Source organism: Hemicordylus capensis, chromosome 2, assembly GCF_027244095.1.
Source record: "Hemicordylus capensis ecotype Gifberg chromosome 2, rHemCap1.1.pri, whole genome shotgun sequence".
Classification (NCBI taxonomy): domain Eukaryota; kingdom Metazoa; phylum Chordata; class Lepidosauria; order Squamata; family Cordylidae; genus Hemicordylus; species Hemicordylus capensis.
This window is the reverse complement of record NC_069658.1, coordinates 214,305,423-214,313,351: the sequence shown is the minus strand read 5'-3', so window position 1 is coordinate 214,313,351 and position 7,929 is coordinate 214,305,423. Positions and strand designations below refer to the sequence as shown.

General features: G+C 44.9%; 1 long non-coding RNA gene across 1 annotated transcript; it reads right to left on the bottom strand.

Annotated features, from left to right (window-relative positions):
• Nucleotides 1–3,606: 3,606 nt before the first annotated feature.
• On the bottom strand, nucleotides 3,607–7,686 carry LOC128344604 (uncharacterized). The gene is made up of 3 exons (XR_008315946.1): nucleotides 7,609–7,686; nucleotides 5,449–5,545; nucleotides 3,607–3,773 (listed from the first exon to the last, which is right to left on the bottom strand). It is a non-coding gene; the product is annotated as an uncharacterized LOC128344604 (long non-coding RNA).
• Nucleotides 7,687–7,929: the final 243 nt, after the last annotated feature.

Below are 7,929 nucleotides of genomic sequence, written 5' to 3'. Positions count from 1 at the left end.
ATTCAACAGAACTTAGTGATGCTAATAGTTGTTGCCATGGGGATGCTGGTAGGTTCTTCTGTTGCTGGGGGAACCCTTCTAGTCCCAGGATCTGGCATGCTGAGAGTGGCCAAAAGAACATTAGAAGAGCCCTTACGGATTGAGCCATCTAGGCCAGCATCAGGTTTCCCCACAGTGGCCAATCAGAGGCCTCTAGGGAGCCCACAAGCAGGGCAGGGAGGAAACTGCTTTCTCCTGCTTGCCTGTAGACACTAGCCTCTGAACAAGGAGGTTTTGTTCAAACATGATTCAGGCACTTAATGCAAGTACTGATAAAAGTGCAGGTGGCAAGTAGGGATGTGCACGAACTGGCAAACGGCTGGTTCGGTGGTGGTGGGGTTAGCTTTAAGGAGAAGAGAGGGTGCTCTCCTCCGTGTATTTCCCCGCTGGCTCAGTGCTCAAAATCGCTGCATGGAGCAGCAGCATACCCTCTTGCCACCCCGGTCAGTGTCAGACCACAAGTGGCCGGTGTATGTGGTAACCCCCCCCCGCCACCGAATCGGCTGAACCGCCGAATCTCCAAACCGGTTCAGCAGTTGGGAATAGGACTGCCAAATCAGTTCGTGCACATCCCTAGTGGAAAGCACTATCTTACAAGAGGTATTTCCTCCTATCTGTGGGAGAAGGGGGGATGCTTCTTCTAGGAAGATATCTGTTACAGTACAGATGTGCAGCTGGCAAGCACATGGAAACTTTGTCAAAAGCTTTTTGGAAGACCAGGTATATACTATGCCAACTGGATCACCTTTGTCCACATGCCTGTTGACACCCTCAAAGAACTCCAAAAGGTCATAAGAACATAAGAACAGCTCTGCTGGATCAGGCCCAAGGCCCATCTAGTCCAGCATCCTGTTTCACACAGTGGCCCACCAGATGCCGCTGGAAGCCTACAGGAAGGAGTTGAGGGCATGCCCTCTCTCCTGCTGTTACTCCCCACAACTGGTACTCAGAGGCATCCTTTGCAGAAGCAATGCTGGTTCTCCTTCATCCCTTTTTGAAAATCAGAGTTATGTTGGCTACTTTTCAGTCCCCTGGTACAGAGCCTGATTATAGGAACAAATTTGCTAGGAGATCAGTAATTTTTCATTTGAGTTCCTTCAAAACTCTTGGGTGGATGCCATCTGGCCTTGGCGATTTGTTTACTTTTAGTTTTTCAAGACAGTTTAGAACATCTTCCCTTGTCACCGCAAATTGGCCCAGTTCTTCAGCCTCTGAGCCTGAGAAGCTCAGTTCTGGAGAGGGTGACTGATTGATTGATTGATTGATTGATTAAGTGCTGTCAAGTCTATTAGCAACCACATAGATAGATTCTCTCCAGGATTATCTGTCTTCTGCTTGACCTTTAAGGTCTCTCCATGGTGCATTCATTGCTGTCGTGATCGAGTCCATCCACCTTGCTGCTGGTCGTCCTCATCTTTTCTTTCCTTCAACTTTCCCCAGCATTATGGACTTCTCGAGGGAGCTGGATCTTCGCTAGAGAAGGTATGTGGTTAGTATTCTCCACTGTGAAGACAGATGCAAAGAACTCATTCCGCTTCTCTACAATCTCCTTATCCTCCTTAATAATCCCTTTCATGCCCTCATCATCTAAGGGTCCATCCGCCTCCCTGGCAGGTTTTCTGCTTCTGATATATTTAAAGTTTGTGTTATTCCCCTTGACTCTTCTAAATATGCTCCTCAAACTCACTTTTTGCAGTCCTGTGTTGGACTTCCTTGTCAATATTCCGCTTGCATAGAAGCTGAATTGGATCACTCTATGGTCACTGTCCCCCAATGGTTCTACAACTCTGACATCTTGCACCAGGACCTGTTCCCTGGGAGATAGGAGCTCTTTGCACCGAGCACACACCCACGCCTTCTGCCCCTTAGGTAGATAGTCATATATGCAACACTTGGTGCAATATACTGGGAAGCACCCCCTCCCCTGCTGGCATTCTACCTTCATACTGGTTTGATTGGCTATTTAGAATGTATACAGCTTGTTTATTTGAAAGCTAGGTCTTTGGTGCAGTTGCACCTAGTTGCAGCTAATTAAAGGTTTGCTTGTTTGTTTGTTTATTCGATTTATATACTGTCCTCCCCAAAATGGCTCAGGGCGGTTTACATCAAAATAAAAACAATTAAAATCATTTAACAATTAAAATCAAAACTATAGAAACAGCATAAAACCAATTAACAGTTAAAACATTTAAACAGTTAAAAACCCTGGAGAACCAGGCCGAACATTAACAACAGTTTAAAAACCCTGCAAGGCCAGGCCAAACAGATAGGTTTTAAGGGCTCTCCTCAAGGCCAAAAATGATCTCCTTCCTTCCAAACTGAGCGAAACTCAGGAATGTGGCCCCACCCACAAGCTGTGACTCACCTGCAGCTAATCCCCTCCCACTGGCTCTCAGCACAACTGAAACTGAAACTGCCTTGTCAAAAACATACCCCTAGCCAGCCAGAAATCAAGCCCTAGGAAAGCCAAACCCTGACAAGCCCAGACACGCTCACCTTGTCCTTTCCCCCTTGTTTTCTTGTTGATTTATCTTCTATATATATATTTCTCTTAAACATACCCATCACGAATCCCATGTGTGGTAGTTCTCGTGAGAGTTTGCAAGCAGCTGCCTGGATAGCAACGGGAATGGGGCAAGAAAATGGCAGTGGCAGCAGTGGTGGGGCAGCCGGCCGTCAGGCAGGGGAGGAAAGCACCAGCCAGGCCAGCCAGCAAGGGGAAGTGCCACCGGTTGGCGGGGAGGGAAAGCGGACTGGGAGGGGGAGAATGGACTGGGGCTGAAGGGAGGGGGGAAGTGAAGATGGGGAGGAGAGACAGGGAGAACTAGGGGTGCAGATGCTCTGGACCAGATCAGCTAGTTTTACTTTATTTACTTACGTTTTGCTTGCTTGTTTGCTGTTGTCTTTATTTTATTTTTATTTTATTTATTTTATTTACTCGATTTCTATACCGCCCTTTCCAAAATGGCTCAGGGTGGTTTACACAGAGAAATAATAAATAAATAAGATGGATCCCTGTCCCCAAAGGGCTCACAATCTAGAAAGAAACACAAGATAGACACCAGCCACAGTCACCGGATGGGTGCTGTGCTGGGGGTGAGTAGGGCCAGTTACTCTCCCCCTGCTAAATAAAGAGAATAACCACCTTAAAAGGTGCCTCTTTGCCAACTTAGCAGGGGTCTTTAGAGAGGAATCAAGTTTTCTACCTCCTGGTGTGGCTGTTGACTTCACCAGAGCTCCTTCCAAACTGTTAACCGATTAAAACACATTTCAAAAGATGAGAAAGTTGCCCTTGATTACTTGGCCAGCAGATCTAAAGTAGATGACTCATGAGCTTTCAAGGGAAGAGGCTCCTTGCTCTGTCTCAATGCTTGTAGACCCTGCTGTTGTGCCAGGGGCACGGTTCTTTTCTTGGGTCCGAGACGAAGAGACACGCACATGGTGGAAGGTGAATAAATGTCATTTTAATCAGAGAGAGATAAAGGGGCAAAAGGCTTACATCCCTTCTCACACACACACACACACACACACACACACACACACACACACACAGATGAAGGAGGAAGGGGCTATATAATCATAAATCGGGAGGAAACCTGCTTCTGAAGTTTTCCTCCACTCCATGGAATGGGTTCCGAAGACAAGATGGTGGATATCTGCAGGTTCCACCACATCCACTATTTCTTTGGATCGCTTCCTGGGTTTTGAGAAAACCATGCCCGCTGCAGACGTCCCTGCAAGACAAAGACAGACAGCCATGGAAGGGGTCAGCTTATCCGCACTATCCGTGAGCATCGCCCAAGCATGTCCACCAGTTTCAGCCAGGCAACATCATCCACCAACTTCCACCTGTCAACTTCCACATAGCTTCCAGAGGCGTATCTAGGGAAAATAGCGCATAAGGCAAACAATGAAATTGTGCCCCCTGTCCAAATATCTGACACCCATCTTTCAGATAACTTTACCATAATATCAGCTGAAAAATACAAGTCAGGCTCGTTAATCTATTAATATTTCAAAAACTATTTAGCAGTTGACTTAGCCAGACCAAAAAATGCTGGAAAACTACAAATTTCAGTATGCTGGGGCTCATGAAATACCCAAATACTATGTGGAGGTGTACTTGGAAAACTAAACAGAAGTGGCTGTCTAATTCTCTACTATGCATTGTAGCATCACCATTACATAAGTTTTAAAAATAAATGGAGAATTTGACTTTTCCCAGATACTCTGAAAATAATTAAAGGATATGCAGAGTAAACTGTGTCACTGCTTGGAAAATATCCTAGCATTTCAAAAAGACAGTTAAAATGAGAGCAAGAGAGCAAGAAACTCCCAGTGGGCCTTAATTCTAAGGATTTCACACTGATTCAAAGACAAACTCACCATTAATAGCCATATTATTAAGACATCACATTTAACTCACTTATCACAAGAAGCAAAGTAAGAGCAAATGAATACAATCCTGGCTCATAAGCTTCAGCTCAGTATTCACAAGCCCTGATTCTCTGTACATAGTGCCAATCTGAATATGTGTACAGTGTCTTATATTATATTATTTTTTTTAAAAAAATTACCTGTAGCCCCTTTGGGGGGCTTCCTAAAGGCTGTGGGGGGGTTCTGCAAAGGTTCCCCTCCCCCCGCTGGCCTCTAGGGCCTTGCAGGGAACATTTGAGCATGTGCGGTGGCCATTTTTAAAAACAATCTTTTTTTTTAAATGGATGCTCAAAACAAAATGGCCACCGCGCATGCTCAAATGGCCTCTGCAAGGCCTGGCATGACCTAGGGTCTCACAGAGGCCATTTGAGCATGCACAGTGGCCATTTTGTTTCCGGCAGCCATTTGTTCTTTATTTTTTTGATTTTACAAAATGGCGCCCCCCTTCAAGTGGCGCCCGGGGCACGTGCCTTGCCTGCCCTACCCCTAGATACGCCCCTGATAGCTTCAACTGCTTCAGTCAGCTGGTTGTCCTTTCAGGCATCACCTTCTGAACACTTGCCAAAACATCTGCCTCAACCACATTCACAACCTCCCATGCACGCACACATTCGCACACCAGGGCGCCCACGGGGGACACCCACCAGCATCCTTTCGCTCACCAGTTGTTCACACACACTCCCCAGCTTCAATCTACAAGTATCCACTAGCTTCTGGAGACGGGCTTCCGAAAGGGGACTTCCACCAGCTTTCATCTGCAAACATCAGCCAGCCAACAACCTCTTCCACCTTGTGGCAATCGAGCAGCTTCCGAATACTGAAGGCTTCTGTACCCCCAACATCCACCAGCTTCCACCGGGTCCAATCGGTCAGCATCCACAAGCTTCAAGCCTTTGGCACCAGCAGGCTTCATGTGCAGATTCACCTGCAAGTAAAGAGAACTTGCCTCATCCCCACATCGACTGCACATACCGCTTCTGTCTGTGTAGAGATGGCTTGCTTCCACTTCTGCCAAATCGTCTCCTCCAACCGGGTGTCAGCCTAAGATTGTGTGCTTGCCTCTGTCTGCCTGGGAGAGAAACATTGAACTGTCATGGGTATTCAGAATAAAGGCACCCCCATCTTTCCTTTCTTTCACCCTAACCCTAACCTTTTTCATCCACAACCTTGCTCCTGCAACTCAAGTGTTTTTCAAAGATGCGTAGGTGAACTCGTTGCTTCACGGGATGTTTTAAGAACTAATTTGCTCCTGCTTCTCAAACAGGGGTGTTGCTAGGTACTGAAAAGATCCTGGGCCCAGGCCCACAGCCTACCCCATTTTGATAATTAAACCTTTTCATGCTCTCTAAAGGAATCCAACAATTGCTTCCCCACTAGTATGCTTCACAGCTAAAACAAGGATTTAAATCTTCTTTTTCTCCTGCATAAGATTTCTCCTGTAATCAACACCCCAGCCAACTGAGAGCCAGTGTGGTGTGGTGGTTCAAGTGTTAAGACTAGGATTGGGAAGATCTGGGTTCAAGTCCTTCCCTACTCAGCTATGAAGTTCATTTTATGACCTTTGGCCAGATACTCTCTCTCCTCTCCTAACCTGCCTCGCAGGATTGTTGTGAGATTAAAACTGGGGAGGAAGAACCATGTACACTACCCTGAGCTCCTTGGAAGAAGAGCAGGATGTAAGTTCCCTAATACACACATATATGCATATTTGTGTTAACTTTTAACTGCATGCATTCCAGTCCTAAGCATGTCAGCTCAGAAGCAAATTCAAACAGGTGCAAAGAGCAACAAAACTATCACAGCAGCGAGCAGCCCACTTTTGCAATAAGCCTATTATTATTATTATTATTATTATTATTATTATTATTATTATTATTATTATTATTATTATTATTATTTTGAAGCCAAAATCACAGCCACACAGAATTCCTTAACACCATAGAATCACCATATGCAGTTATGGTGCAAGTCAGAAGGAAAAGCAATCGACTTGTGATCAATTTAGATCCATGCAACCATTTGAAACAGCAGAATGGCACATGTAGAGTAGTTACCCCAATTTCTTAGGAACTGGCATTTGAAGGGCAAGCATTTCAAGGGCAAAAGGGAGCTTCCCCATGATCTGATTTGCAAAGTCTTAGTTTGAAACAAGTGCATATAAAGAGAGCACAATATTTTGCAAGGGTGGGGGTGGAGAGAAAAAATGCTTGACTTTCAGTTTTCCAGTTTGTGAAGAAGAGAGAAGCCACTTAAAAATTTTGGACTATTTCCCCCCACCCCACTACAAACTTGAAAAAAAGAATATGTAAATTGCCAATATATATGAACTATTATTACAAGGACAGAACAAAATAAAATAGCCACTAAGCCCTTAGGAGAGACATTTTGGGATAAAGAACCATTGCCCTCATGTCTTTTGCTAATTAAAGTTCTTTGAGGACTCTTGAAGTTGGAAGTGGTATATAATATATGGAGAAAATTCCCATTTACACCAATTTAGAATTAGCAAGCAACCTATAATTCTTAACACACCCACACACATAATTTTTAGCCATGTGGGAGAAATTTTCTTTAAATTTTTGCTATGCAAGCCATTTTGAGGTGGGGGTTTTTTTGGTTAAAAATCAGATTATAAATATTTATGATAATAAGGCATACATACACATGCCAAACAAGAACACATACCAGATTCGAGCCAGTGTATTAAGGATCTAGTAGTATCCTCAATCCCCACCCCAACAGCCACCAAGGTAAACCAAAAGGCAGAATTAAAACAAAAACCAAAACCGAACAGTTTTGCTAGACGAGAGGATATCTTCTCTCTTTTCTTCTTTTTGGAACTTTTAATACTTTTGTAGTAACTAATTTACTCACAAGAAGATATGGGGGAGGGGTTCTTAAGTGTTTGTTCTGTAACAGCTTTGGTTTATGCTTGTTGGTACCTTGTTGATCATCTCAGACTGCGAGGGAGATGGCAACAGGAAACCCCTCCTGTTTTTTTTTACCAAGGACAACCACAGGGCTCTGTGGTCGCCTGGAGTCAACACCGACTCAACAGCACACTTTACCTTATTGCACTGTTTTGAAAATAACCCATAGCAAATAAGAAGAGCATTAACCCAGAATACGCACCCCACCAAGGCTTAGAAGTCACAGGGTTTTCATGTATAGCTTCTAAGGATGCTTGCGCTCTCTCTCTCTCTCTCTCTCACACACACACACAGAGTAAGGATGCCACCGGCCCCCTCCAGCCTGCCGCTGCTGGCCTCCACCCCCCCCAGCCACCCCTTCTGCATCTGATGTCATTCACGGGGGTGTGTGTGTGTGTGTTGGAAGTTAAAGGACTTTGCGCTGTCTCTTTGTCTCAGACAGTGGAGGACAGACTAGTAAGTCAGAGGGCTAGAGAGTCAAGACATTGGTCATCCCTTCTCTACTGCTCTGACATTATCCCTT